Below are 25,697 nucleotides of genomic sequence, written 5' to 3' on the forward strand. Positions count from 1 at the left end.
AGCCTCTTGAGCCAGAATACTGAATCAACAATTTATTCGACAATCATCGTCATGAGTTTGTTCAATTCGTACGGCACTCCCGGGAACAGGTAACCTTGCTCCTCCAGCTGTTTATAAGTCACCACGATCTCGTCGTAGAATCCAACTTTGGAGGCGGGAATTTGCGATCCGGGGTTGGAGAACAGCGTAACCGTCACCGTTAGGCCCAGGGCACGGCACATCGGAATCCGCGCCCGGAGGAGTTCCGTTCCGACGCCACGGCCTCGATACTTTGGCGATACGGAGAGACCCCACGCCGACAGGTAGTGCTCGATGCCGTACTTCTCGAAAATGTTGGCCTGCTTCAGCAGACCGACGTAGGAGTCGCACACCGTTTGCAGCCCGGCGCTTTTGAACTGTGAAAGACAAGATATTCGAAAACATAAAATAAGTTAATTTTACGGATATTCTGGATGTTTCTAATCGGAAATTGTTTAAAGCCCAAAATTATCATAACAAAGATGCAGCCCAACGTCCTCCGGAAATATTTTAAGCAAGCCTCTAGAAATTCTTTTTAGAATACTTCAAGGTTTTTTTTTCGGAAATTCCTCCAGGAGTAATTTAGAAAATTTCTCGAGCGATTAACTTATGAAATCTACTGAGAGTTGTTTCAGAAATTCATTTGGAAGTTTGTCCTCTAGATGTTCCTTTTGAATTTCCTTTGAAGAATTGCATCGGAAATTCCTTCATGAGTTCCTGGAAAATTATTTCATGAATTTCTTTGGATATATAAGAAAATACTTCTAAAATTCCTTCAGGATTTTATTTTTACGTTTAGCATTTCCTTCAAAAATTCCTCAAAATAAATTAAAAATTTAAATACTATTCCATTCAATTCCACCACGTTACACTGAAAGCGGCCTTACAGTTGAAGCCGATATACGAAACTGTATTGATTACAACATGGTGGAATTAAATGGAATATTATTAATGACAGATGAAGACAATCCACTAAAAGAGCTCAACCATTTTTTTTTCCAATTTCTGTTATAAATAGCTACCCGACGTTTCGGCATGGGGAGTGTGTCTTCCTCAGGGGGAACATACTGTCGTTTTTTGTCCATTATTTGGTCTAAACTGATTTCAATTGCGTCATTTGATGTTTTTGTAAATCTATGTACCTACTGGCAGTGGTGCTATTTTTACTTCTATACCCATCCCCCTCCCCCCATCTTGTCTTCCTTTTCTGATTTTTTTTATTAGTATCTCCTAAAGGGTAAATAACATACTCGTTTAACTTAATCAAAGACTGAGTTAAATATCAAAACACAATCGCAACACAAACATTGTAATTATTTTTTTTTTAAAATCCTAAAGGAATTTTGGATGGAAATTCTACAGAAATTCTTAAAGAGATCCACGAAGAAATTTCTAAAGGTGGTTGTGAAGGAATTCTAGAATAATTTCTGAAGGAACTGACGGTATATTTTAAGGAATTCCGAAGCAATTACTGGAGAAAGCTAGGAATGTTAGACCAACCTTCAGGAATTCTTTCTGAAATTCCTTTCGGAGCTTATTTGGACATTTTTTCTTTTCGGACAATATTTTTTTCTGGAATTCCTAGAATTTCTTTGTATAACTTTCGGGAGAATCCCTAGAGAAAATTTCGAATAAATTACTAGAGAATTTCCGGAGGAATGGAATTTCCAAGGAGAATATTTTTTTTGCAGGAGTTGCTGAAGGAATTTCAGAAAAAAAGGAACTTCAAAACAAATCTTTAAAATCATTTTTTAAGATATGTTTTGAAGGAATTCTTATGAAAGAATTTCTAAAGCAATTTCTAAAGAAATTTCTAAATGAATTCCCGAATGAATTCCATACGAATTTTTTTACTTACTCTAAAGTAATTTCCGAACAAATTCCGAAAAAGTTTCAGAATAAATTTCAAGAGGATTTTCTAATGGAATTCCTGAAGAAATTTTTGAAAGAATTCGCTCGAAGCGCACAAGCTCAAGTCCTGGTGTTAGGTGGAACGCTAATCATCCCTGACACGACGGCCCTCCGACGAGACAGGAGGTTTGCGCAGGCCCAATAAGCCGCCTTTAAAAACAACCATCACGAACGACATAGAAGATAATACGACTCGATACAATTGGTAACGACCTAGGCGACGAACAAAGGATCACGTTTGGAAGCTTGGAACATGGAACTGCAAGTCGCTAGGTTTCGCAGGTTGCGACAGGATTATCTACGATGAATTACATCAACGCAAAATCGACGTCGTGGCACTACAGGAGATTTGCTGGACAGTACAGAAAATGTGGAAAAGTGGGCATCAAGCGGCTACCTTCTACCAAAGCTGTGGCACAACTAACGAGCTGGGAACCGGCTTCATAGTGCTGGGTGAGATGCGCCAACGTGTGATTGGGTGGCAGTCAATCAACGCAAGGATGTGCAAGCTGAGGATAAAAGGCCGTTTCTTCAACTATAGCATCATCAACGTGCACTGCCCACACGAAGGGAGACCCGACGACGAGAAAGAAGCGTTGTATGCACAGCTGGAGCAGACATACGATGGATGCCCACTGCGATACTTCTAAATCGTCATCGGTGACAAGAACGCACAGGTAGGAAGGGAGGAAATGTATTGACCGGTCATCGGACAGCATAGTCTGCATACCGTATCGAACGACAACGGCGAACGATGCATAAAGTTTGAAACTTCCCGCGGAATGGTAGTCCGAAGCACCTTCTTTCCCCGCAAAAATATCCACAAGGCCACATGGAGATCACCTAACCAAGAAACGGAAAACCAAATTGACCACGTTCTAATCGACGGTAAATTCCTACATCACGAACGTCCGCACTTACCGCAGTACGAATATTGAATCCGACCACTACCTCGTTGCAGTATGCCTGTGCTCAAAACTCTCGACGGTGTACAACACGCGTCGAAGTCGGACGCCGAGGCCTTACATTAGGCGGCTACAAGACGGTATACTAGCTCAAGAAGAAGGGGCCTGCCAGAATAGATCAACCAAGTGGACGCAGTGGAAAATGTACCCAACAAGGAAAAAAAAGCCCAAGAATACGCGCAGCAGCTGGAAGTGGCACTCCCAACGGAAGAGCAGCTAGGCGCAGCGTCCCTTGAAGATGGCTGGAGAGATATTCGACCCGCCATTGGAAGCACCGCAACCGCTGCACTTGGCACGGTGCCCCCGGATCAGAGAAATCACTGGTATGACGGCGAATGTGAGCAGTTCGTGGAAGAGAAGAATGCAGCATGGGCGAGATTGCTGCAACACCGCACGAGGGCGAACGAGGCACGATACAAACGGGCGCGGAACAGACAAAACTCGATTTTCCGGAGGAAAAAGCGCCAGCAGGAAGATCGTGAAGAGACGGAGGAACTGTACCGCGCTAATAACGCACGAAAGTTCTATGAGAAGTTGAACCGTTCACGTAAGGGCCACGTGCCACAGCCCGATATGTGTAAGGACATAAACGGGAACCTTCTTACGAACGAGCGAGAGGTGATCCAAAGGTGGCGGCAGCACTACGAAGAGCACCTGAATGGCGATGTGGCAGATGAAGATGGCGGTATGGTGATGGACCTGGGGGAACGGGCACAGGACATAATTATACCGGCACCGGATCTCCAGGTAATCCAGGGGAGATCGGCCGGCTGAAAAACAACAAAGCCCCTGGAGTTGACCAACTACCAGGAGAGCTGTTTAAACACGGTGATGAGGCACTGGCTAGAGCGCTGCACTGGTTGATTACCAATGTTTGGGAGGATGAGGTTCGGCCGCAGGAGTGGATGGAAGGTGTCGTGTGTCCCATCTACAAAAAGGGCGATAAGCCGCGAATACAACGTGCCCACACATCATCTATTCATATACTTCAAAGCCGCATATGATACAATCGATCGGGACCAGCTATGGCAGCTAATGCACGAACACGGTTTTCCGGATAAACTGACAAGGTTGATCAAAGCGACGATGGATCGGGTGATATGCGTAGTTCGAGTTTCAGGGGCATTCTCGAGTCCTTTCGAAACCCGCAGAGCGTTACGGCAAGGTGGTGGTATTTCGTGTCTGCTTTTCAACATCGCTGTGGAAGAGGGAAAAAGAAGAGAAGGGATTAACACGAGTGGTACAATGTTCAATAAGTCCGTCCAGCAATTTGGCTTCGCCGACGACATAGATATTATGGCACGTAGCTTTGAGAAGATGGAGGAAGCCTACATCAGACTGAAGAGGGAAGCCAAGCGGATCGGACTAGTCATCAACACGTCGAAGACGAAGTACATGATAGGAAGAGGTTCAAGAGAAGACAATGTGAGGATGCTGGGTCATTAGGCCGAAGGTCATTAGGCCGAATGGTCATTAGGCCAAAGGTCATTAGGCTGAATGGTCATTTGGCCGAATGGCCATTAGGCCGAATGAGAACTAAGGGGAGTGAGAAGTGAGTAGTGCGATGTGAGGATGAAGTATAACGGAAGAAGAAAAAAGGAAAAGGAGGAAGAAGAATGAAGGAAGAAGGAAGTAGTGAGAAGGAAGAAGGAAGTAGGAAGAATGATTATGGGAGAAGGAAGAAGAAAGAAGGAAGTAAAAAAGTAAGAAGGAAGAAAGAATAAGGAAGAAGAAAGAAGAAAGAAGAAAGAAGAAAGAAGAAAGAAAGAAAGAAAGATGAAGATCAAAGGAAGATGGAAGAAAGAAGAATGAAGATAGAAGAAGAATGAACATAGAAGAAGAATGAAGATAGAAGAAGAATGAAGATAAAAGAGGAATGAAGATAGAAGAAGAATGAAGATAGAAGAAGAATGAAGATAGAAGAAGAATGAAGATAGAAGAAGAATGAAGATAGAAGAAGGAAGAAGAAAGAAGGTAGAAGGAAGAAGGAAGAAGAAAGAAGAAGAAAGAACGAAGAAGGAAGAAGGAAGAAGGAATAGGGAAGAAGGAAGAAGAAAGAAGAAAGAAGGAAGAAAGAAGAAGGAAGAAGGAAGAAAGAAATAGAAAGAAGGAAGAAGGAAGAAGGAAGAAAGAAAAAAGAAGAAGGAAGAAAGAAGAAGGAAGAAGGATCAAGGAAGAAAGAAGGAGGAAGAAGGAAGAAGGAAGTAGGAAGAAGGAAGAAGGAAGTAGGAAGAAAGAATAAGGAAGAAGAAAGAAGGAAGAAAGAAGAAAGAAGAAAAAAGAAAGAAGAAGGAAGAAAGAAGAAGGAAGAAGGAAGAAGGAAATAGAAAGAAGGAAGAAGGAAGAAGAAATAAGAAAGAAGGAAAAAGGAAGAAGGAAGAAAGAAGAAGGATCAAGGAAGGAAGAAAAAGGAAGAAGGAAGGAGAAAAAAGGAAGAAGGAAAAAGGAAGAAGGAGAAGAAGAAAGAAGGAAGAAGGAAAAAAAGAAGAAGGAAGAAGGAAGAAGAAAGAAGGAAGTAAGAGAGAAGGAAGAAGGAGAAGAAAGAAGAAATAAGGAAGAAGGAAGAACGAAGTAAGAAGGAAGAAGGAAATAGGAAGAATGAAGAAGGAAGAAGGAAGAAGGAAGTAAATAAGTAAGAAGGAAGGAAGAAGGAAGAAAGAAGAAGGAAGAAGAAAGAAGTAAGAACAAGGAAGAAGGAAGAAGTAAGAAGAAAGAAGTAGGAAGGAAGAAGAAAGTAAAAAAGTAAGATGGAAGAAGGAAGAATGAAGAATGAAGGAAAAGAGAAGAAGGAAGAAGGAAGAAGGAAGAAGGGAGAAGGAAGAAAGAAGAAAGAAGAAGACAGATAGCAGAAGGAGGATGCAAGAAGGGAGAAGGAAGAAGACAGATAGAAGAAGAAAGATGCAAGAAGGGAAAGGAAGAAGGGAAAAGGTGAAGAAAAAACTTCTCGTTTTTCACTTTTTGCTTATTTTTGCTAATTCGGCCTAATGGTCATTCGGCCCAATGACCGTTCGGCCTAATGACCATTCGGCCTATTGACCTTCGGCCTAATGGCCTGACACCAATGTGAGCCACCCACCGCGAGTTTCTATCGGTGGTGACGAAATCGAGGTGATAGAAGAATTTGTGTACTTGGGCTCACTGGTGACTGCCGAAAATGATACCAGCAGAGAAATTCGGAGACGCATAGTGGCTGGAAATCGTACGTACTTTGGACTCCGCAAGATGCTCCGATCGAATAGAGTTCGCCGCCGTACCAAACTGACAATCTACAAAACGCTCATTAGACCGGAAATCCTCTACGGACACGAGACCTAAACGATGCTCGAGGAGGACCAACGTGCACTTGGAATTTTCGAAAGGAAAGTGCTGCATACTATCTATGGTGGGGTGCTGATAGCGGACGGTACGGTTGTGTGTCGTTGCGCTTCGCAAGTATTTAATTTTATTTTTTTTTCTCGTCGTGTAGCCACTCGTATCGCGGCGTCTTAACAATTTTTAAACATTTAAACTTGAAGTGATAAATATTTTTTATTTTACATACCCGCGCGTTCTCCTCGCGTTCAACTTTACCCTGACCTGACCCGCGCGCATTTCGCGTTTAATTGTGCCATGAAGTGTGGAATAAGAAATTGTGCGCAAAGTGACAATCACTTTTTATGGCGCTGTTATGGATCCTGCAAACGCACCTTTCATGCAGCATGCATAGGCGTCCAAAGGAATCACGAAGAAGTGCTACGCACTTTTATGCTGCCTCTCTGTAATGATTGCCAAGAAAGGAACGCGCAAGCACTCAATCTAAAGAAATTAGCAATGGCACTGAAAAACTTCTCTGAGAACATTGAACACACATTAGGGGCCAATCATAAGGTGCTCACAAATTTTGAGACCTCAACAACACACACGATGAGGCGATTGCTCACGTCGAAACAATGCTTACCAACATTGAGCAGGGCGTCATCAATGTCACCAACAACAACAGAGCATACGCTACAGAAATTAAAAACAAGCTATCAGCATTTTTGGACACACCTCCTCCGGACGACCTCATAGTAGAAAAAGGCGGTTAAATCAGCTACAGCAGCAGCAGTGGAGGCGAAGGAAACAACAACAATTTCAATGGGCCTTATTCCACAACTAATAAATGACCTCAAAAGCGACCTGGTGCCATCTTCCCTAGTCCTCACTGAATCAAAAAAATTGGATGAATTATTGGATGAAGTGAAACATGTTTCTGCTGCTGTTTCCAACTTAAGTAACAGTGCAGAAATAAATTCACCTCCTTTACACAACACTTTGGCAGACGAGCTATATGACGTTTCGACTACTGAGCTGTCTCCACATCAACAAGAACTGCATCAACACCAACAACATCAACAACAAGAACAGCAACAACAATCTTTCCAAGACTCCAATGAACGGCAAAAGGCATCAGAACATCTACAACAACAACAACAAAATCGACAATCCCAGCAAGACGTGACCAATAATGCAATCATGGACTTGTTTGCGGAGCGTCGACCCAATTCCTCTAAATGGAGCAACGAAGCTCAATCGAAAAAAGACCTTTAGACAATTTAGCGAACTATGAAAATATTCGAGGTAGGTTAAGTAGTGTAAACTGGCAAATAGTTTTAAGAAATGAAGAAAATGTCGAAGCATCTGTTAACACTTTTTACAGATTATTATCTGACATAATCTCGCAAGAAACTCCACTAAAACGAAAACGACGTCATAACAATAATAAAGACCCAATTTGGTATAACCGGCAAATCAAGAATTTAAGAAATCGCAAGCAAAAAGCACACAAAATTTACAAAAGTCATAACAGTAATGAAAATTTAGTATATTACTTGGACGTATGCGATCAATTGAATTACGCTATCAGTAACGCATTGGAAGATTACAATTCAAAAACTGAGAGCGAAATAAAGTCCTGTCCAAAGAACTTCTTTAATTACGTAAAACAAAACTGAAATCTAATAACTTTCCATCAATTATGCATCTAGACGAAAACGCGGGGATAGCTCGGAAAAGAACTGCAATCTTTTGCAGATTTTTTCCAGGAAACCTATTCTACATTTTCTGAAAATGATCGTGACCGCGACTATTTTGCATTTTTCCAGAGTTTTCAAATGATATTGGAGTGAATCAACTTCATGTCCATGACATTTTGCAGGCCCTACGTAATTTAGATGCTTCGAAAGGTCCTGGTCCTGATGGAATCCCTCCTATATTTATGAAAACCCTAGCAGTAGAACTAACCACTCCATTATTTTGGCTATTTAATATGTCACTAGAATCAGGAAAATTCCCAAATATATGGAAAAACTCATTTTTGATACCCATTTTCAAATCTGGAAAAAATCAGACATACGTAATTATCGTGGAATAGCCATTATCTCTTGCATTCCAAAACTTTTTGAGGCCATAGTAAACGAAAAATTATTCAAACAAGTAAAAAACCGAATAACAGACGCACAGCATGGCTTCTGTAAAGGGCGTTCAAGTTCAACTAATCTTCTTGAATTTGTTGACTATACCCTGAATGCAATGGATAAAGGAAACCATGTAGAAGCTCTTTATACTGACTTCAGTAAAGCATTTGACCGCATAGATATACCCATGCTTCTATTCAAATTGAAAAAAACTGGAATTGAGCCGGGACTACTCAAATGGCTTGAATCCTACTTAACTGATCGCCAATTGATTATAAAATTTAACAACAATAGATCAAAACCCATTCAAGCCACTTCCGGTGTCCCCCAGGGCTCTCATTTGGGGCCTCTATTATTCATAATATATGTAAACGACATTTCCTTCATTCTTGACAAACTTAAAGTGTTAATCTATGCAGATGACATGAAGCTCTTTTTGGAAATCTTATATATAAAAATGAAATGGTCTGTGTTCGTATCCGCATAACTCGAAAACGGCTGGATGGATTTTTTTCATTTCTTCAGCAGAAACATTCGTTATAGTTTCCGACGGGTTTATATGATATTTCCTAATGAGAAAATTACGAGTAAAGTTGAGCAAACCGTGAATAACTAAAATTGTGATTCCTATGCGAACTTTGCATGGGCAGTTCGGAATGCACATTCTCGCCTACTATGCAGGACAACGTCTGCCGGGTCGACTAGTAGGGAATAAAAATGACCTCAACATATTCCAGAACGAAATATGCACATTCTACGAATGGTGCAATAAAAGCCTATTGCAACTGAATGTAAAAAAATGTAACCTTATATCATTCAGCAGAAAAAGAACAGCATCAAATCTCTCAATTACATTAGGAAACCAGGTTGTAGAGAAGTGCGATAGAGTTAGGGATTTAGGAATTATCTTAGACTCCAAACTAACATTCATCGACCATTACAACACCATTATTCATAAAGCAAATAATATGATGGGTTTTATAAAACGTTTCTGCTATAACTTTCATGACCCATACACAATTAAAACATTATATATTGCTTATGTAAGGTCGATACTGGAATATTGCAGCATTGTATGGTCTCCATTTTCAATAGCACACGAAGAAAGATTAGAATCAGTACAAAAACCATTCCTATTATTTGCTCATCGTAAACTAGGTTGGACAACATTCCCTCTACCATCGTATGAGGCACGCTGCAAGCCTATAAACATTCAATCTTTGAAAGAGCGTCGTGAAACTGCAAAGGCTTCATTTATGACCGATATAGTTTCTCAGCGTATTGATTCAACAAACATTTTATCGAATTTAAATTTCCACATACCATCTCGATAACTGCGTCATCGACATACATTTTCAATTAATCACTGTCGTACAAATTATGCAATATTATCGGACCTCTCAATCAGATGATGTTCATCTATAATCAACAATGCGAAACTTTTGACTTTACAAGGTCTCGGCAGAACCTAAATAATTATTTTGTCACAATTCGAAACCTACACATCTAAAATTACATTAAATCGTAAAATTAAACACTACTTAACCAATCTATTTTTATTTTTAAACACTATAATACCGTATTTATAGCATTAAGAAAATAAAGAAAAACATGTATATTGTATATGTACTAGTCTACGTCGGTTGACGAAATAAATAAATAAATAAGTACGTGGGGGAAGCGAATGAACCACGAGTTGCATGAGCTGCTGGGAGAACCATCCATCGTTCACACCGCGAAAATCGGAAGACTGCGGTAGGCCGGGCATGTAGCCAGAATGTCGGACAGTAACCCGGTGAAAATGGTTCTCGACAACTATCCAACGGGCACAAGAAGGCGAGGTGCGCAGCGGGCAAGGTAAGATCGATCAGGTGGAAAATTACTTGCGGACCCTCCGTAGACTGCGTGGTTGGCGACGTGTAGCCATGGACCGCCCGGATAAAAATTTACAGTAACTTGAATGACATAACCCATTGAAATACAATAGATTGTGTGGTAAACAATACAAACTATTGTACGCTTATTGTAAAATGTTCACGGTTGTAAAAGATCTTTATTGTACTTACATTAACATAACAATATATTTAAATGTTACCAATACATTCTATTATATTTTTATTGTTCGCTTATGCTTGGTATTGCACATCAAAAAACTAAACAAATTATGAAAGTATTCAGTTTGGACGATCTGATGTAATGTAATTGAATTAATATAATTTTGGAATATTTCATGGATTTATTATTTTGCTGAAATAACAATTGAAAACAATAAAATTACAATAGCTTTGCCTATTAAATGAATAAAAATGTTATACCGATTCTCAAGTAATATATTTTCAAAAGTTATGCAATAAGAATTGGAATTCAAAAAAATTAAAGCGAACAAAAATTTTTGCTTATCATTTTACTCGGAGAATGGCTGGATTCATTTGAGCGCGTACAGTTTTGTTTATAATTAGTGAAGAGATGAAAACAATGAAACTGTATGGTGCAGAAAGTGCCTTTTTCATTACAGTTTCTGGTGCTGGGCAACGGTGAATCACTCTGGCTTCTGTACCGTGGTAAGTATCTAAAGTGTTAGAGCGCGTTAGAGCATCATAACTGGGCCATTAGTCATTTTAGATCATTTCAGATTAGTCAAACTTTTTCGCATCGGTTACTATTTCCGGTTATCATTTTGGTGGCTGCATTCCGTACCGGTGACGTTTGACATATCTCGCTTAACTTTTCAAAAGGACCTAAGTAACATTTTTTTTCATGAATTAATTTGAGTACTGCAATAAAAAGCTTTTATGTTGTTCTGTTGCGCTATTTGCGCTATTCAAATTAATTCATGAAAAAATGTTACTTAGGTCCTTTTGAAAAGTTAAGCAAGATTTGATAGTTCATCAAATAGCAGCGGTGTTATCGCGCTGCCAAATTTGGTCACCTAGTTCAGTAGCGACCGGTAAAGTGTTAAGCAGGGTTGCCACATTTAAATCTGAATCTGTATCTCAAGTCAAAAAATCTGTATTGCGAATCTGCATCCTTCTGAACCTATCGGAACCAAATCAAAATAGTTTTTAATCAAGTTAGTTTTGAAAAGATACAGTCCAGAAATACTCTGCCGAACTGCAAGTCATACATGTTAACATTAAGCAAATTTTTTGCATATTTCATTCAAAGGATTACAAATAAAGGAATACAAGCAACAATGTTTGCTTTCTCAAGGTTTAATAATTGACCACTAACGAATATCATATGTCATGGATCCATATGCACAACAACTTTATTGGATTAATATTCAGCCCTGAAAAGAAGCACTGATAAACTGTTTAAAAGCATTTCAGATATGATAAATAATGATTGGACCTGATTCTTTAGTATTATTATTAGAGCGTTTTCTGAGACCACATGTATCAAAATTTAACCATAAAATCGAATAAAATCGAATTTCAAAATCATTGATCTGCATCAATTGACAATTAAGAACAAAACCTACCAGAGATCACATTTCTGATTTTGTAAATATCAAAATGGCTTTTAATAAGATCATTTTAGAGTAGCATAAAAGTAATTTACAATAATTTTCGGTACTAAAATACTCAAGAAATCTGTAAAATCTGTAAATTTTCCTAAAATCTGTATATCTGTATAAACAGATTCTTAGTCACAGCCTCACCTCAAAAATCTGTAAAATACAGAAAAATCTGTATATGTGGCAACCCTGGTGTTAAGTAATGATACTGGGCTGGCAAACGGCTTACACCGGTAATCGTAATACAACTACAAAAGTTCAATGTACATAATGGATGCAGTGGTTCATCCCGAACAAAATAAAAAAAATATCCTTTCGAATGATCGACTGTTTATTGTTATTTTAACTTAAGGTCACTCCTGACGGAATCCAAGTTTCAAAGTGCTCACGTTTTCGGGGCACACCACTCGATTACGGAAGCAACGCACAACTGTCATTTTATTATTACACGCATGCTGTGACGCAGCAAAGCTAAGTCAACAAAAATGGCAGTTGTGCGCCGCCTCCATATCGAGTGGCTCCCAGCTGCGAGCACTTTGAAACTTGGATTCCGTCAGGAGTGACTTTAAATAATAATATTCTGGATAAAGAAAATCTGTGTTGTTGCCAGTAGTGTCATCTATGTTAAAATAAGTGTTTCCAAAATAATGTATTGTGGATTTAGTCGAAGGATGGATTCCAACGAAATTTTGCCTTGGGTTGTTTCAAATCACCGTTCAAATCTAGGGAGAATGTCCTTGCATTCGACTGATGCAGATGCTATTACAAATATTTTAATTATTGTTTGAAAATGAAGCTATGTAATTGTAAATGCATAATACCTGGCACAATGCATGTGCAATATGTATTTAAAGTAGATCACATTTTCCGTCTATCGAAACTGTTTATAAATATTTCAAACTTTCTTGCAAATTTTTCACTTGCAAAACCTTCGTACTCTACCCTTCGACACGTCGCGACGCCCAGCCGAGCTCAGAGTCGGCAGCAAAAGCACGTGGGACAGTTGTCAAAATTAATCAAAACAAACAGCGATGAAAGTGCGGGAACAGTGCAAGGATCTTCCATATGCTTTACGCCGATGCGAGCAGTGAATAGAAAGTGTCAATTCAAAGGGCATGCCGTGTAGCTCTCTCACTCTTTCATCGACCGACAATTTCAACGTCGATTAGATGGACCGGCGATTTCAAACCGTCGGGTCCAGTCCTCAATTCAACGTACAATACCATAAATTTCCAAACCTGACAGTTATTGTAAGACTAAACATTAGACAAGGAACAAACATAATATTTTTCCCCTGATGAAGGCACCAACCCAGTGTCGAAACGTTGGACAAATATAAACCTTGTTTTAATCCTTACAGATTGCGTAGCCGTTTCAAGTTAAAAAAAAATATCGTCATAATACCTGATGACAGGTACAAGTCAGACCCACATGGCATGAGAAGCGTGGGCACACAAGTAAGACCCACATGGCATGATAGAGGTGAGCACACAAGTCGGACTCATAGGAGCGTTAGCGTGAGTGCAAGCATGGAGCGCATGAGCGTGTATCAACTGTTTGGGTGAGCACACAAGTCAGACTCACACGGTATGAGAGAGGGGGTGGGCATACAAGTCAGACCCACATGGCATGAGAAGGGTGGGGGCACAAGTCAGACCCACATGGCATGATAGAGGTGCAACAGAGCATGTAGGGTGTGTTAGAGGGTGCGATAGAGTGAGCACCCAAGTAAGACTCGCATGGGGCGGGTGCCTGTGTGAGCGAGAATGAGCGAGTACGTTTAGTACTGCCATCCCCCAGAAGTAGTACTGGGAGGTAGTTCCTGGGGGCAACGATGGTGGAGCCCAAGGGAGTTTAGTCGGCATTGCCGGTACGGTCGAGTCCGACACTCCAGCACACTTCCGTGTGGTAGTTTGGCAACTACAATGCACGTGTGCTGGGTAAGTGTGTAAATGCATTCTCCCTTGTAAAAAATACCTGGTAACATGTATCCTTGTTCCTTTACAGAAATGAAGCTTATGATGAAATACTGATGCTTGGCCAATCTCACCAACGGGATATAATAAGAACTGATGCAGGTATTTTTTTCTTTTCTTCTCGACGTACTTTTTCTAATAAAACTAACATTCTTTTATAATTTACATTTTTCACAGGTTTATAACTACATGTAATGTCTATCCCAGGCCTGCCCAACCTTTTCAAGCCACGGGCCGGTTTTCAAAATGGTCACTTGCTGGCGGGCCAGAAAATATTCGGTACATATTTTTTATACATTTTCAAAATAACCTGTGGGCTTCGTGGCCGTGCGGTTAGCGACGTCAATCGTCTAGCCGCATGTGCTGTGGAGTGTGGGTTCGATTCCCGCCCCGGTAAGGAGAAAGCTTTTCGTAAAGCGAAAAGGTTCTACAGTGTTCCACTAGGTGTTTGTGTAAATGTCCTGTCCGTTGTCTCATGCTAGATGTTAAGTGTTCAGTCTGTGCGACCTCTGGTCGAAGACGGTGGCCCTGTCTTTTTAAATAGCCAAAGTAAAATACATTTTTTTCTTCAAAATGGCATTAAGTTTTACAGAAATGGCTAAACACGATTTAATTGCGTTTGAACGACCTTTTCATGTGCTTATTTTGTTTTTGTTTTTACGTAACAGGACATGGAATTGTTGGCTTCTTCCCAATACTCGACGCATATTGATTTCACAATCAGTAATCGAATTTTGCGAGCAAACAATTACTTTTTACTGCTTTCATTCTTGATAAACAGTTGTGTACTTCTGGAGAGAGAAAATGTTTTACGAAAGATGTGTCTTTCTGAAATTTGGATTCGAGCACGTTGCTGCATTGGAGGTCAATTATCTTCATTTGAAACATTCCAAGTACATTATTTATATCAGTAAACGGTGTTGAGGAAATGTGTTCTCAAAAATTACCGAAAGAGCTTGAAAATATCTGTTGAAAGGCTTCGACTGTTTTCTACCAGAATCTGAGAAATGTATCAGTTTCCGACAAGCAATTGCGCCAAATTGTTTTAATAGTTTGCATTTTGGATAATAAAAGTTCGACGTCTTGATCCTTGATTTGAAGCCTTATGTTTAAGTCATTGAGATGTTTGATGACATCTACTGTGAAGGCTCATCCATTCAGGATCAAGCAGCTTGGGCGTTGGTTTTGCTTTATCTTGTAAAAATAATGTGATTTCCTTTCGAAGAGAATAAAATCTCTCAAGCAAGGAACCACGGGTTAGCCTACGAACGTCGCATTAACTCAGAAAATATCCGTATTCTGCTTCCATTTCTACCAACATAATTTGAAATTAGTGGTGGTTAAGTTTCCTTGCGTAGGTAAAGTTGATTTTTTTTTTATTACCGAGCGTCGCTACATCACGAATATTGACCGTTTTCGCACATAGATCTTTTCTTGGTAAAAACTTACAATTTTACTGAGAAATATCACAAATTGACTTTTGTGGCTGATCAACAAATTGCTTTAATTTTTAAGTGACACAACGCCCGTGTTATTTCCCTTCCCGATTCAGAAGAAGGGGGCGTTTCAAGTTTCCAAGTCTTCTGTGAGAACTCTAATTCTTCACCGTGCTTTACGACGTAAACTAACATTACTGAAGGAGGGTTTTCTTTAGAGCACACCATGTTAACAACAGCCGATATGTATTCTCTAACAAGTTCTCCGCCCTGGAAAGGTTTCATCCGTGTGGGGAATAAAGTGCGGAAAAAAGCATTCGTATTTTTGGTTACATTGATGGATAAAGGAACGATGATCATTCAGTGTTCCTTTCTTGGAGCGTAAGCACACTTTCCAATTTTCGGAGTTGAAGACAAATTTTCCGTTGATTGAAGAGCGAGGATTTGTAAGCCTACGACAATGGCGCAGTCGTTGCTCCCTTATAGGTAAGAAAAATCACCAACTGACTAGATGGATAAACGAAAAAATGGCAAAAAAAGAAAGGAAAGCCATGATATATGAGGCTTAAGAAAATGATAAGCCTCAGAGAAGCAAAAATAGAAACAAAAAAAATGATAAGCTATGAATTTGACCGGCAGAAGAGAATGTTGCCAAAATCTCATCAACAGCAAAATTGACCCGTGCTACATTATTCGACTCCGTGCTTCCCCACATTTAATTCTTTTAAATAGTAATAACCTAGTATTTATTGATAAATAATGAACAGGAGCTTCTCGAGCCAGATGAAAAAGCTTTCGGGCCGTTTATGAGGTATTTTTTCTTACACGCCGCGGGCCACAAAAAATGGAGCCAAGGGCCGCATCCGGCCCGCGGGCCGTACGTTGGGCAGCCCTGGTCTATCCGGAGCGAAGTTAGTAAGCTTTTTATACCGAAGTTGGATTTTTCTCCAGATAGGTACATGCAACTTACCCAAGTTCGGAAGTAGTGCACTGGATTCGTCCTAGGATGATTCGCCTTAAGATGCGCTAAATAACGCATCAATTAGTTTGACAGATGAAACTTTGGAAGAAAGTTTGGTTCGGAAATCCCGACAGCAAAGCGAGATATGAATGAGTGAAAATGAAGTTTAAACTGATTTAAAATTAAATTGAAAGTAATTCTTTTTTTGTAAAACAAATAATTGTTTTGTATTTTTATTGTAATGTTGGAGTATAATGTATTCTAAATCCTGTTGTATTTCTATTGTAAAACAATAGAAACAGTAATTGAAAACATTTAAAACACAATGTTTTCTATTATTTTGTCGCTCGAAATCATCCCATTGAAGAACCGTAAAATCAATTGTGTTGTTCAAAATTTTGTATGGAAAATTTTCGATTTTTTTATTGTAAAGATACATAACAACCCCCTTTTTTTATTGTAAAAGTTCCATTTACCATTCATTTTATCGTGCAAAACCATTATTTCTCATGTGATTTTATTGTCAAAATTCCATTATAATCAATGGTATAAACTATGTTTCAAATGGTGTTGTAAAAATAAAATTTATGATATTTTAATGGTATTTTTTATACGGGCGAGCCGAATGGAGAAGACTCTTATATACTGCACAGGCCGCTTCGCCCTTAGTCTGAATAAATAAAATAATAATGAATGAAGTTTGCATTTTCCTATACAACTGCGCCCCACTTTTATGATTAGCCAATAATCAGACTGTAGCTATTGGATGCCACACAGCTGGAGCACCGGGAGACACTACTCGACTTGGATCACGAAGCGGCCTTTACCACGTTCAGCTTACGCTGAGAACCAGCTACTGACTTTCTTTCCTTCAAGAGACCGAAGCGGCAGGAGTACTCCTTGCTTATGAAGTGGTAAATATTTTCGTTTGGTCCACCGGAACTCATCACATTGGTAGTTAAAGCGAAAGTGGTACTTCATGGCTGGAGAAAACTTCAACTGGACTGGAACATTCAAGTTAACCGGCTGTCTGTCAAGTGCATAGTCCAGGCTAAGCACGTTTGGAAGTCCACGGCTTTAGCTATACGCATGATCTACTCTGTAAACTTCACCGAGATTTGTGCCACGACTCATGCTCAACATCCATATTCCTAATGACGGAAAGCATCCGATCGTACTTCTGTTCAAGCATTGCCTGACTAAACTCATTGCTACTCACCAAATACCAGGAAAGAAAACAGGTCCAGGTCGTCACTTCGTCAAAATTACTGACCCGTTTGTGGCGGGCCACCTGGTGTGGCAAGTTGTACATCGATACGTGACGTGCTCCCGCGCTTGACTGATGCCTCTCGAACAGCTGATGAAAAAGTTTTCTCCCGTGCGCTTCAACCCGGCGTACTACACAGTAAATGTTACAGTAAAAACCCAGATCAATCCACCTAGCGTTGGTGGTGCCTTTCTCGCGCATTAAAAAAAAACAGAAAAACGCATAAGAGAGGTCGAAATAGCACTTTAGGGGGACAGATTTTACTTTTTACATCAATTCATATGCATTTGCGGTAATTTGAATGCATTGCTGCCACCTTTGAAAAAAACTCCGTTTTGAATTTTTTTTCAAGGGGACCCTTGGCAGAAAAACAATGTTTTTTTTTTCAATAACTTTGGAACGCAATGACCGATCAGGCCAATTTTCAATAGGAAACAACTAGACCGCAATCCGCGTTGAATGCAACCTGTTGCGAGAAAACCGGATAAGGATAAGTACAAAAAAATGTGTGTCTCACATTTTATGTATACACACACACATACAGACATCACCTCAATTCGTCAAGCTGAGTCGATTGGTATATAACACTATGGGTCTCCGAGCCTTCTATCAAAAGTTCGGTTTTGGAGTGATCCATCCTTTACGTATACTTAGTATACGCGAAGGGCAAAAAGCTCCATTCGATTCGACTCATTTTTTTATTACATTTTAAAATTACAGGCTGTCATTGCTCCATGGTTGTATTCAATGTTGCATACAAGAAAAGAACAAGAAAAATTCTAAGCTATGGAACACAAAAATATGGGTTCAGATATTTCCATAACGTGAAATTCTTAGAAATTTTGACTGTGTAGTTTTAAAACGTTGGATATCTGTGAGGCGGCAACATCCCTGATAAGAAATTAAGTTTTTTCAACTGATGCTCATACTGCATCTAAATCTTTTGTCAGCAAAATTTGTAGAAAAAATATAACTTTTAAAATAACAATAGTTTTTCGAAAAAAATCTTGAAAAAAATAAATTTTAATCAACGACCTAATTTCTTCATCTGTCAACAGATCTAATAGAACAACTCTAAGCAAATCAACTGATTGACTTATTGAATTGGATGAGTTAAATAAAAAAATAATTAAAAAAAATGACCAGAAGAATAATTTGCTACTTGAAGCGAATGACAAGAAAGACTTAGTTCAAACTTGAAATTCCCAAAGGCATTAACGCTGACTTGATGATAATTATGGCTACTAATTATAATTATGATGATGATTATGTATACCAGCTAAAAATCATGCACTGTCTGGAGCTTAGTTCTTAGTACAGTTCTTCTTGCAACAAGTTTTTCGTAAACCAATCATTATTATAGCGTAGTTAGTCATTGGTGTGAAAAAAATCGGTGCTCTTAGTGCTTTGTTCAGCTGTTGCATTAACAAATCATCGATAAATCCGTTTGGCCTAGAAGTTATTTGTCACAAAAGTCTCTACATAATATGTACATAACTTATAAGCTACTAATCTATAGATATTCGTCTTTTCGTTAAATGTAAGCACATTTAGCGATATAGCACTTCGTTCAAGGTTCCTCTCCGTAGATGAATACGTGGTAGATGATGCCTCACTTAATTGTTCCAATTAACATATTTGAACAATGTGATAAATCATGATAATCCGCCCAAACATACAGCACGCTTTTACGATAAATTTGATATTGTTGTCGATATGTACACCGCTGCAAATGAAAATTTGATCACAAAACTGACCTTTAACTCCTTGGAATCGCCCTTCGACACCACCGTCAACATGTTAAGGCCGACAATTTCGTCCGACCCTTCCCGGAAACACACGATGGCAACACGCTTCCGCGCGATATCTTGCCACATCTGGTCGAACTCCTCCAGCGCGTCCGGATCCTTGTACCGCTTCCGCACATCGGTTCATCGTGCAGGAAGTGCGTCTTCATGTGCTCGATCGCATCCCGGACGCGATCCTCCGGCAGATCCTGCACTCGGTACTCGACCATGCGGTCACTGTCCAAATCGCGCGCCTGGAAGCGCAACCAAACGCGAGGCCATTCGATTTCCGTAGGGCGACTCCAGGAGCTCATTGCGCGGGGTTTAGCTACGCGAGACGGACTGCTATCGGACTAACGGGCGATACGAAACTGATGCCAGTTCGGGAGGCGTACGATAACTAACTAAATGGCATTGCACGCTATCTATGCAATCAACCTGTTTGCACTGTGACATGCACACAGGTGAATTCTTGTGGGAAAACTGGTCAACACGAAAAACAGAAAAACCGCCGTGTAATTAAACTGGTTGGTATAAAAGTCGGTCAAATGCGATGTTTGTTGGAAATGGTTGCATTATTGATTTCGATATTATCGATATGTTATCATAGCAAATATATTGCACAACAATTGAACAAAATTAATTATCCCTTATTGCTGTCCCACGGGAACTTTTTTTCAAAGAACTAATTGACTTAAAGTGAAACTATTTCAGAAATAAAGAGAGATACTACACTCGTCACACAGAAGAGAATTGTTAGAGACGTTGTTTCAATTTTATCAAGACCTTATGGAATGAAACTTCATTTCAAAATACATTAAATCGCAATATGAATGTGACACTTTCAATACGATGGGCGCATTTTTTTCAGTTTTGGTCGGAATTTCTACCGATTGACTGCTATGTGCAGTCGCTGCTATAATCGCACACAAATGAATCAAATGCAAAGGTTCTGAGATACATGATTTATTAGCGACTCGGCCAGTGGTGGTGGAAAACCCATTATGATTCCACTCATGTGCCTCGCCAATTTGGCTCGCAACCGCCTCACTTAGTTGAACAATTAGAAGAGAAGCATGCAACGGTGATTATTGGAACCTGTGTGTGTCATATAACAATGACATTGTCTCTCCATCGATACATTTATAGCGATGTTAACGCGAATGCGACAAAGTACCGTTGAAGAATTTATATAATTTTAATTTAAACTTTTACTGTCTAACGTAAGATAAACCTATTTGTTATAATAAACATTAATCAAACAGTTGCAACTTTAAGTTTTGTTAATCTAGAGTCTAATGCACCTTATAATACCTCAGCTCACATCCTTATTTTTCTTCTTATTGACATTATATCCCCCACAGGGACATAACCGCCTCGCTGCTTAGTGTTCATTCAACACTTCCACAGTTTCTAACCGCGAGGTTTCTAAGCCAAGATTACCATTTTGCATTCGTATATCATAAGGCTAACACGATGATATCTTATGCCCAGGGATGTCGAGACAATTTTCAAACCGAAAACTGCCTAAGATTGGCACTGGGAATCGAACCCAGCCACCCAGTTGTTCTTGCTTTATAGCCGCGCATCTTACCGCTAGAATAAGGAGGACTCCACTCAACTCACCTTATCAAAAATCATAATTTCATTAAGACTTTTCGTATTGCACTTTTCATCAGTTTCTGAGAAATTGCAACTAGTCAACTTTGAGGATGATGATGTGGACTGGTGAGTGGAGCCCCGGCTTCCCCCCATTAGCTAGTACGTTTAAGTTTGGAAGATGATATTAACATTTCCCTATCATTGTAAATCGTTTAACTTCATGTAGAAGTAATACACTCATATCATTAATTAGTTTGTGAAGATTTCAGGCGAACATTCCAGTTCGTTAACGAAATTTTGAATCGCGCCGGGGACCAAGACAAGGTGATGAACTTTCATGCCTGTTGGTCAACATTGCACTAGAAGGTGTCATGCGGAGAGCCGGATGTAACAGCCGGGGTACGATTTTCAACAGATTCAGTCAGTTTATTTGTTCCACGAATGACATGGACATTGTCGGCCGAACATCTGCAAAGATGGGGGAACTGTACACCAGCCTGAAACGTGAAGCAACAGAAGTTGGACTGGTGGTAAATGCATCGAAGACAAAGCACATGGTAGTGGGGGGAACCGAGCGCGACAGGGCCTCCTTGGAAACAGTGTTACGATAGACAGGGATACTTTCGAGGTAGTCGATGAATTCTTTTACCTTGGATCCTTGCTAAATGTTGATAACAATGTTAGTCGTAAATACGAAGGCACATCATCTGTGGAAGTTGTAACGGTAGCCCGTCACACGAAGAAGAATTTGTAAATATTATTTAAATAAACATCTTGTACAGATAAATGTTTGCATCGATACATGGAACGACCGAAGAGAAGCATAAACCGTCTTAAATATTGCGCGCTTGAAACATATTTTACGAATCGCCTACGCATAGGCTATCGCTTAACAACACCTGAGGTGGTACATAATAGTTGTTAACCCTCTCGCGAGAGTTAATTGGTTGCTCGCGATCAGAGATGAGCCGAAGGTCAAGTTCGGAGGAAGACCTTGGCGGATTGGGGATAAGGGCAAGGAAGTTCGCTTTGCGACTACTGGTGGGAGCGAGAAGTCAGAAACCAGAACAAGAACATGAAAATCGACTTTAAACTCTTTGCCAAAAGTAGACAATTCCCAAGGCTATTTAATCTGAGGGCCCAAAGATTCTTTTTCACTTTGCCTGGACAGTTGAAACGATTAGGAAGTTTTCCCGCGTTCCGTTTAATCTTGAGAGTGAGAAAGTTAATCTAAAGGAAGTAGTTCAGTGTTAAATAGTTCTTGATCATTGCAGAAATTCCAATCAGTTTCCCCGAGTAGAATATTGTGCTATCTAAGTGTTAAGTGGTAGCAAGAAAGGTAGTAAAGTCGTGCATTCATAGTCGGCGTTGCTCTCGTAACCCTTTTATTTGTCGCACAGCCGTTCGACGGCTTTTCCTCTCGGATTTAGGAAACACGGACAGCATCCGCCAACAACTGTCAACGGGCAACCCGCCGGCCCATATCCATCCGGAACCGGAAGGGCCGCGTCGTCAACATCGCGCCCCAGCCCGTTCTACATCGAGGTCCACGTGAGTACGCACCCGACTGGCAAATCTCCTTCTGGTGTACCGCCACCACGTGTCTGTCGGGCCCAACGGACGTTGGAGCATCGTCCTATTAACAGTTCATCGTCGGTGGAATTCACCGTCCATCGCTCGAGAAAACGGAAATCGGTTATCGAGAAAGGCTCACCCGCTCTGGTAGGTGAATTCATCGTCACGTTCTTCCCACGCCGGCGAACAATAACCATTCCCACGCTGTGCTAAGCGAAGCAAGCCGAGCCGATAGACAAAAGCAACTAGTGGACAATAGGAGCAAGCCAAGCCGTTGAACAAAGGGACATCTTCAGCTGAGCCCACCATGCCGCGCCGGCGCTAGAAGGCGGTTACGTGAGTAGAGTTAACTACATGTGCACATGTGATGTTGGGGGTAGATAGAGTACAGGGAGAGAGCACGCACGCATAGGTAGTGGTAGATGTATAGGCCAATAACGATGAAAACTGTGTAGATAAGCAATAAATTTGAAATGTTTGTAATGGTCCTCGTTTTCTACCATCCTGTGTAAACCCTATCCCCCCTCTCGTGATGGTCTTCAAGCTGCTATTCATTCATTCGAACTATTTCCTTTTATCGCGTCTTCGTTATTAGTTGAGGGATTGATGAATGATCTCCCATGCTTTCGAGTCGGTGTCGCCATCTAGGAAACAGTGGCAGAATCTCCCAGTGATGATAAGCTAAACTTTATGTGGGAAAGCTCTTCTTGAAAGTGGGGAAGTTAGGGTCGAGTGAGTAATGTTCGGTTCTGGTTTTGTGAAGTTCTAGTAAGTCGGACGCTAGGAAAGTGGAGGGGCGGAATTGTTCTTCGAACCTTTCTTAAAGGGGTTTTCTCTCAATGGACTTACTTAGGTGGGTCTCAGACCGGGCAACAAATCAACTTGAGCGGGAAGTCCTCTCACGAGGTGGCGCATAAGCTTCCTGTTTTTTTATAAGAACAATTTTACCAGTCCACAGTAGCAAATTATATCGGGAATTAATGTCCGGTCACGAACAGCTCTGTTCGTGCGACTATAAAGTCAGGCCTACTACAGGTCCCAGAAGAAACTGTGGCCTAAACAGATTCACACCGCACAAAATGTGTCATGTACAAAACGCTGATAAAACCGGTAGTCCTCTACGGACATGAAACTTGGACCATGCTCGAGGAGGACTTGCAAGCACTCGGAGTATTCGAGAGACGCGTGCTTAGGGCCATCTTTGGCGTTGTGCAAGAAGACGGCGGAGAAGTATGAACCACGAGATCGCCCAGCTCTACGGCGAACGCAGCATCCAGAGGGTAGCTAATGCCGGGAAGGTGCGTGTTGCAAGAATGCCGGTCAGCAATCCTGCAAAGATGGAGTTCGGTTCCGACCCAGCAGGTACAAGAAGGCGTAGAGCGCAGCTAGAGATGTGGACTGACCAGGTATAGACTGCAGAAGCACTTGGCGAGCATGGGGCGCAATAGAGGATGGAGAGATGTGACCTCGATGTGTGTATTGTAGCATAAAATTGTTGATTCAGTGTTATCTGTTTAGATGTAAGCTAAATAAATTAAGAGTGAGAGTTTAGCAGAAAGAACAGAGAAGTAAGAAGTGAGATATGCAAAATGAAATGCGTTCCTTCATTCTTCTTCTCTTTTCGTTAATTCATTTTCCTTTCTTCTTACTTTTCCCTTCTTCCGTTTTTATTTTTTCTTTCTTGTATCTTCTTCGTACTTTTTACTTCTTTCTCCCTTCTTCCTTATTTCTTTTTGCATATTCCTTTTTTCTTATTACATGTTCTTTTGTTTTTCTTCCTTCTTTATGTTTTCTTTTTCCTTTCCCCTTTTCCGTCTTCCCATCTTTCTTCTTCTTCCTTTATATTTCCTTTTTCCGCTTTTCTTAATCCTTAATTATTTCTTTTTCCATAGTTTATAGCTCCTAACTAAGGATGTAATTTCTTCATTCACACTTCTTTCTTCTTCCCTTTTCCGGTTTCCATCCTTCTTCTGCGTTCTTTTTTCTTCTAGCATCTACCTTCTTGCTTCTTTCTATTTTCTTCTTCTTTTTCTTGTTTCCTTCATCTTTCTTCTTTCTTCCTTCGTCCTTCTTCTTTTTTGGGGTTTTCTTGCTTCTCTCTTCTTCCCTATTTCAAGTTTCTTCCTTAGATCAATTTTCCTTTTCCGTTTTTCTTCTTTTTTTCTGTTTTCCTTTTTCCTTGATACTTCTTCTTTTTTCTTATTTTGATCCCTTCCATCTTCTTCTTTCTTCTTCCTTCGTCCTTAATGCTTCTTCCATCGTCATTCTTCCTTCTTCCTTTCATCTTGTATCTTCTTTCCTCCTTGTATCTTCTTTCCTCCTTATTATTTCTTCCTTTTTCCTTTGTTCTATTTTCTTTTCTTTTCTCCTCCATCTTCCTTCCTTCTTATTTATTCTTTTGTATTTCTTTCTTTGAAAGCGAAATACGAAAGAAGAAAGAAGAACGATGGAGGAAAATTATGAGGAAGAAGAAAACAGATCAATGGAAAAAGGAAGGAGCAATAAGGAAGAAGGGAGATAAAAGATGAAAGGAAGAATGACGATGAAAGAAGCAAGAAGGATGAAGGAAAAAGATAAAATGAAAGAAAAAGAAGAATGAAGAAGTAGGAAGGAAACAAAATAAAAAAAGAAGAAGTAATAAAGAAAACAGAAAATAGATTTAAGGTAGAATGTAGAAATTAGGAGAAAAAAAAATAATGAAAGAGAAAAAAGGAAGAAAGACGAAAGAAGAAAAAAGAAAGATGGAGAGAAAAGTAAAAAAAAATAAAGAAGAAGGATGGAAAAGGAAGAAGGAAAAAGAATGAATGAAGAAATTATATCTACCCTATTGCCCGTTGCATCAATTTTTAGACTCTGGCGCAACTTCGTTTTGCTTTGAATTTGCAGCGTACACGCCAATACATTCAAGCTTTCTTTGTAATTGTTTTTTGTTGTTGTTATTCATCGAACACACGTGTTTTTGTTTACTCGGACAAACAGTGTTTATTCATTTGTGTGTCTGACACGGGGAAAATATTCACGCAAATAATGTTTGCGCATAAAAAGGCGGAATCTACGCAATATTCTTCTTTTTTGTTTTTTCCCTTCTTTGTTATTATTTTTTTCTTCATTATTTCATATTAATACCTTTTTCTTCTTCCTTATTTCATTCTTCTTTAGTCCTTCTCGTCATTGTACCTTTTTCATTTTTCCTTCTTACTTCTTCCTTTTCTCAATTCCTTTTTTCCTTTTTCTTTCCTCTTCTTTT

The 25,697-nt window shown here is 39.9% G+C and overlaps 1 long non-coding RNA gene and 1 pseudogene across 1 annotated transcript; one reads left to right on the forward strand and one right to left on the reverse strand.

The window, feature by feature from the left end:
• Window positions 1–6: 6 nt before the first annotated feature.
• LOC134204042 (uncharacterized) lies at window positions 7–19,663 on the reverse strand (annotated as a pseudogene).
• Window positions 19,664–22,045: 2,382 nt separating this feature from the next.
• Window positions 22,046–22,688, forward strand: LOC134204044 (uncharacterized). Its single transcript, XR_009977760.1, has 3 exons — window positions 22,046–22,091; window positions 22,150–22,214; window positions 22,276–22,688. It is a non-coding gene; the product is annotated as an uncharacterized LOC134204044 (long non-coding RNA).
• The last annotated feature ends 3,009 nt before the right edge of the window (window positions 22,689–25,697 follow it).

Source organism: Armigeres subalbatus, unplaced genomic scaffold, assembly GCF_024139115.2.
Source record: "Armigeres subalbatus isolate Guangzhou_Male unplaced genomic scaffold, GZ_Asu_2 Contig363, whole genome shotgun sequence".
In the NCBI taxonomy this organism is placed as follows: domain Eukaryota; kingdom Metazoa; phylum Arthropoda; class Insecta; order Diptera; family Culicidae; genus Armigeres; species Armigeres subalbatus.